A 6,782-nucleotide genomic window follows, 5' to 3' on the forward strand; every position below is an offset into this window, starting at 1 on the left:
GGAGCTTCGCATTTTTTTCTTTTTAGCATTTCAGCATTTTCTATTTCAAAGAACAAAATGTAAGATCATTTCAGAAAGTTAACAATGTCATTTGTCTAAAAATTGTTTGGCAAGCAATTTATTTTCGCTGAAGCCACCTTTGTTCCTATTATTGCAAGCAAAGATTCTCTTCCATTTTCTAAGACTGGAGCAAACTGCAAAAAACTTTTCTGATGATGCTAGCAGCAGGTGTCTTACAGGTGTCTTGCAACTTCTTGAACAGACAAGCACTCACAAGTCCACCCTTTCTTCTTGTGCCAGTTCCTGATGCATCTTCCCTAAGCTGTTTCTTGGGACTGATTCTCTTTTCTGCCTCCCTAGATCTGTTGCTTTCCCATCTGTGTCCATTGCCAGTCTCTGCTGTTTCCTACTGAGCTTTAGCATTGCCAGTTGTAACACTGGAATCACATCAGCAATGTTGGAGGAGCAGCATGTTAATGGGACTTCCTGCTGGAGCCTTTTGGCTGGTTTTTTTCCAACTGTCACTGTGCTTCCACAGCAAAATCCTCATCTAGCTGACAGATCTTACTTTAAAATCAAGACTTCATTCTGTATATAGCTGCTTACTGTCTTGCCTAACATGTTTGGAACCAGGCTTTGAGAGTTCAATTTTGTGTTTTTAACACAGAGCAGCTGGACTGCTGCCCCTTGGTCTCTCTGAAACCTGAGACAAGCAGTTCTGTTAGGACCTGTGAAGCCAGAAAGCTTTCTAAATTACAAGGCATTGTAGCCACCTGCGTCTGATGTAAAAACCCATTTTCAGAAGCTTCTTGTTAGAAATGGGTGATGTTTAAACCATCTTGCTGCAAGGACTCATTGTTTTCCTTGTGAAGGGACTGGTTTCAAGAATGGAGTATACACTGCTAACCTGTGTAAATGCTGCTAATAGACCATGCTGGGTGAGTACAGTGAGTGCTCAGTGTCTAAACAATCTCTGTCTAAACAACTGTCCAGGAAAGTCATTGATTTGTTAGGAAATCATTTGCTACCAGTCAGTACTACTGGAGCCTGTATTTTTTTCGGACCTGTTTCCTATACAACTGAGCGTTTAAAATTGGAAAAGGTACATGATCTTCCACATGGCCACGTGAGGGCAGGCTGCAGCCTGTCTTCATGCAGTACAGAAGTACAGCTAGGAGTTTATCTCACTCTGCTAGCAATTTTAGGTCGTGATTTTCCACAGGTCACAAACTTGCTAGTGAGGGTGGCCCTCAGCCTCTTCTCGGTCCATCAGTGTATTGCAGGGTGACTGAGGTCTCTCATTCCAGCTACAGTGAGCACTCCAGTCTGGGTCCCATCCTGAAATCCCAGTTGGAAATGCCCCTGAATACAAGTGTGTACAGCTACTGAAGTGTGGATTGCTTCTATTCCTTGTAAAAGGCAAATGTTAAAAGCAAAAAGGTGCTTAGAGAAGGAAGAGAAAAGCAAAGTGTGAGACTCGCTTGAATTAAAATATTTCATGTTTCCTAATATCTCCTAATCTGGGTACTGAAAAAGGTAAGCTGTGAGTAGAGAGTTTCTTGTGATTCTGGGAGGAAACCAATGAGTCTCACCATGCTTATGGGTTCCACGTCCATAGTAGAGATTCTGCTTTTAGTAGAAAAAAACCTGGGTGCCTGTCTGGGTCTACTTTATTGCAAGGTGAGCTTTACCGTGGACTCACCTGACTGTATTGACACCACCTTCATTGTCTATAAGGAAGTTTCTGAGGGGACACTGTCATGGTAACTACCTGCAGTCAGAGGCCATTGGAAATGGACCCCAGAATTTCAGACATTAGCCAAATGCCTGCTATTTGGAGAATCTCTGAAGGTGTTGTGAAACCTTACCCTCATGACTGACCATCATCTCTCTCATGCTTGTCAAAGTGGAAGAAGCACGTGCAGTGAAAAAAAATAAGCTGGTGAATGCAGAGCAGGTCCAGATACTTGGTAGGTCAAAAAAGACACTCATATGTTAATTCAGTAGTATTGCAGAGGATGTGGAGAAATCCATCCTTACTCACAAGCACACAAAACTCTGGGTCTGCACACACTATTTCATACTGTTTCTTGAAATTGTGATCTGTTGGGAAGTAGGTAAGAATGTGAAGAAACTGGTGGACGTAACCTAGCCTTCTGCAGTCCATGGTATTTCCAAACTGCTTCTGAGTGCATCAGCTTGACTTCAATTTTTGGCATTAAAGACAGTAGATGATCTGCCAGATGGCCACAGGAGGGCATAGTACAGCTTGCCTGTTCCTTCATAAATTACTATTTCCTGGTTTTCACTCATTGATTCTTAATTTGAGGTCACAAATTCATGTATATTTCTGCTGCCAAGTCATATCCAAGACAAGTAGATGTATTTATATAAAAAAGAGAGTCTATCTGTAGCATTTTCAACAAGTGTGAGAGGACAGCAAGGTATATTATATCTCAGTTAGTAGCTGGGGAAGTTACAGAATGGAGAACGGTTTCTGCTGAAGTGAAGCCAGAGCAGTTGTGATGAGAGTCACCATTTAAAAACCCCTATTTTTTGGTCTGCTACCTTGAGCTCTACTTCTCTTGTGAAGACTGACTTCTTACTTTTGAGTCTAATAGTGTAGAGAAGTGCCTTGTTATATACAGAGAAGTGTAAAATGAGTCCTTGGAGTGGAGCCTGAAATGTTTAGGTAAACTGCTCAGCATATGTATTCCTGGTTTGCATTTCCTTCTCCATCACTGGAGGAAAGTCAACTGTTCTTGTTTTCAATTGTTACAAGGTTGGAGTCTGATTTGCAGTGCTCGTAGGGACTTTTGAGGAAAGTTGCCAATGCCTGTCTTTAGGCAGAGGCATGGAAGAGGAGAAAAAGCAGGTCCTGCTCGTCCGTCCTCCCCAGCTGCATCGTGCTGCCACTCCTCTTGTGTCAAATGGAGTGATTGTGCAGTTGTGGGAGGAGTCGGTCGGAGGAGCTGATCCGGCAGAAAACTGCGCTGCCAGAAAAGTGACTCACCGTCCATCTCCCTGTGGCTGCACATGGCAGGGCCCTTCAGCAGCAGCCTGAAGTCACTTCTCATTACATGGTGTCTGAAATCACAACCTAAGGATGTGGGTGTCGGATGGGTTTGTCCGGTTGCAGCTGTGGGCTGCAGTGGGGAGGGGTGATCCCACTGCTGCCATGCTTCTGGCCAGACCTTTCTGCGCCCTCCCCTGTGACTCCTGCTCCAACAGCAAACCGCTCATTTGGAGGGGAAGGGGCAGCTGAAATAGTAGCGGAGAAAAGGCAGAGAGGTGCCTTGAGGGAGAAGAAGTGTAGTTGTGCTATGCTGATGTTCCCTCCAGCAAACCTGGTAGCCTGCACATGGAAATGTGTTTTGAAGTGACGTGCTGAGGGGCACCACGTGTCCTGGGTGTGAGTCCAGTAGCCCTGTGACATTTGGTTTGTTTCTGCTCAGTGAGGGGATCGATAGATCCAGGGTGTAGGGTCTGAGCTTTGCACAGTCTGCTTGCTTTTAAAAACATTTGCCTTTTGTCTTAGATGTGCCTCTGCACTTCAGGCTGTTTGCGTACCACTTGCACCAAAGTTTTGAGCACTCTGTCTTTCTGTCTCACATGCCTTTGGTGGACTCTTCTGTGCTGCCCCCAGAGTCATTTGTGTCTTGCTACTGCCTATGTGCAGTGAGCTGTGCCACCTGCCATCGACTTCGTGTTGCTCCGCTGGGGATCTGCAGCTGTCAGGGAGGTTGTCTGCCAGGAATCTCACCATCCTGCTCCTTTCTGCTCTCTCCTCTGCCCTGGCAAGAGGTGAGCTCAGCTGGTTTTGCTCGGTGTTTGCCCGTGCCATGAATTTACAGCTTGCCAGCAAAGCTCTGTTTCACAACATCTTCAAGGGTTGGATGGTGTGGTTTTCCTTCTGCTCCTGAAGAGGGGAATGGACTGGAACAGAGTGAAACCCTTGGGAGATGTGGAGCCTGGGAAGGTCAAGGAGAATGTACCTCTGCTGGCATTTTTTGCTGGGGCACTGGCACTGGCTACAGTCTTTCCAAACTCTGCTGCTCTCATGGTGCTTAGTGCCTTGCTGACCTGTTTGAGTGTGGCAGAAAACTGTAAAGAGAGTATGGAGGCCAGGACAAAAGTATAGGACTGAGGGATTTAAGAATGCAAGATGATGAGCAACACTTAGACATCCTGGAGCACCTCCAGGGTTTTATGGCACGGTGAGGTGGGAAGCGAGAGAACCTGGAGAACGAGGGGAAGGTTGGAGGGTGCTCCCATAGTTGGGACAGATCTTGCTTGGGTGTTTAGAGCAGACGTGGTTTTCTTGGTGAAGCAAGGTCTTCTCCCAACACATTTAGTGCGCTGGGCCAGTCTGCACCAGGTTGTATCACCTTGTCTTGCCAATTGCCAAAATTATAGCATGTTCTTCCCTATCAGGGTTGGAAGAGATGGTCAGGAGGAGGGGAGTAGTTGCCACCTGACTGTGGGCTGTCCAGTGAAGCCCACAATTGCCTGGAGCACATGTTTGGGCCATACATCCTGCCAGCCTAGAAATTGGAATTTCCACTCTTTCTGGAAGGAGTGAAAATGAGCCTGCATTTTTTCCTTTTCTACTGCCTGAAACAAGCACCTGCCTCTGCATAGTGCACTAATTATTTGAGAAACTGCTTAAAGCTGGGCACTGATGCCAGGTGCCAGGCTACTCCCGTGTCCACCTGTCACTTGTTTAGAGTGCTGTTCTGGAACCAGAGAGCCATTAATTACAGCCCTAGTGAGACAGGCTATCTCTTCTGGTGGAGATCTCCCAAGGGCTTCTTTAATGGTGCTGTCAGATGTTTCTGCATTCCTGCGTGGAGCAATTACTTATCCTGTGTAATTTGCCCACTGATTGAGGAGTTCTTCCACAAGATACGATGCTCGTTCACGTTCCATGGCACTTGGTGTTTTCTTCCTGCTTTAGTTTGGCAGCTGGTGGCAGCCAGGCTCCTGGTGATCTCAGGAGGGGACCCTTCTTCCAAAATTCTTCTCTCCAATACCTTAATCCCTTTAATGGAGGCCTCTGCTGTTCCCATGGGTGTTTTGTGACAGTTTAGTCTAGTTTGTATGTAATTCAACCACACTGGTGCCAGGCACTTTGCAGCGTTAGTGGCTGCTATGGGGCTTTGGGTGTTCAGTGAGTGGACTGGTGGGGAGAGTAAGTAGCTACTGCTCAGGCACTGTTTCACGGTGCCCAGTTGCCCCGAACCCTAAAGGTTCCTATTTTCCACAGGTGGGCTGACTTCCCCACATGGAGATGCAAACCTGAGAGGCAGCAGGCATGTCTTGACCTTGTAGGTGCTGCATCAACAAGATCAACAAGGGCACAGTTTGCTTTTCCTGAGGCACCCATTCCTAGCCTGATGTGTTTTCTAGCTGTTTGGGAGCCATCAGCAGCTCCTCAAGTCTCTTCTGATGTCAGTACTGTTGGAGCCCCCTCCCTCCTCTGAGTGCTGTATCCCAGTTAGCAGTCCTTAGGAGCTCCCAAAGTCTTCTTTGTGGGTAGAGGCACCTCTGGGCCTGGCTTTCTGAGTTGACCCCAGGGAGCCCATGATGCCTTCAGCTCAGCCCTCAGAGAGAGACGTGCCTTCTGTCAGGGTCCAGGTTTCAGAGGTGCCTTTGGTGGCCTCCGTATGTTGAAACCTTGTAATTTCCAGGAGGCTGCTGGTGGGGCCGATTATCTAGCTGGACTTCTCATCCCTCGTGTGGAATTTGCAGCCACTGCACATTTGTATGGCAGGAGCCTGGGTATGGGGGATGGCTTTAATTAGCTTGTTTCTCGGCTGGGACATGGAGGCCTCCAGAGCCTGAAGAAGTCATTGGAAATCACCAGAGCCCCAGGATCAGATATGGGAGGTTGTGTTTAAGGAAAAGACCTGCATGGACCAGCAGATTTTTCCTCTAGATTGGTGGTTAGCAAGGCGGAAACAAGCTGCAGTGCTGGTCTGGCACCTCCCAAAGGCTTAGGAGTGATGGCTCCTCCCTTGGCAGCTTGCTTTCTCCCCCCACCCCTTTGCCTTGTATATAAGGCCCCCTCGGAGCAGCCTTGGCACAACACAGCCCACTCCAGTGAGGCAGGCAGCAAGCTGCACCTCCAGTTCCAGCACCTCTGCTCTTGAGGAGAGTGAACCAGAAGGCCTTCAGCATGGGTAAGAGATACTCTGCAGCCTCCCCGCAGCCCACAGCAGCTCCAAGCCTTGTAGCCCCATCCTGGATCTGGCTCCAGCCACTGCCTGGAGGCTGCAGACATCCCACCTTGAAACCCATTTGTGGACTGGTAGGTTTGTTCCTCTGCAGCACTGCAGGAAGGAGAAGAGTGGGACTGAAGTTTGGCGTGTTGTCTGACTGGTGCCAGAGGTTTCTATTGTCTTGCTACCGTTCTGCTTCCAGGGGCTTCTTTTTGCCTTGAAAAGCTACTTGCATGTGGCTGTAGCATCCGTGCTGAGGGGAGCCTCCCCTTCTGCTGCGGAATCATCAGGGAGACAAGAAACCAGACTTATTTTCCGGGCTAGACCTTCAATACTGACGTGGTTCTCTGTGTAAGCTCTCTCTCCTTCACTGCTGATGGGGAAGCGATCAGTGAGGTGCTCAGAGGATGCAGAAGGGAACTGAGCAGTGGTTTGATCCATGCTACGCCAGGTGGCACTTGAGAGAGGATTCCTCTCCTGCACCTGTGATTTGTCAGTGCCATAACAAGACTAGATGCTGGTCACAGAGGTCCCCATTGACAGCGGGGGTGGCAGAAGGTC

This window comes from Harpia harpyja, chromosome 9 (assembly GCF_026419915.1).
Source record: "Harpia harpyja isolate bHarHar1 chromosome 9, bHarHar1 primary haplotype, whole genome shotgun sequence".
In the NCBI taxonomy this organism is placed as follows: domain Eukaryota; kingdom Metazoa; phylum Chordata; class Aves; order Accipitriformes; family Accipitridae; genus Harpia; species Harpia harpyja.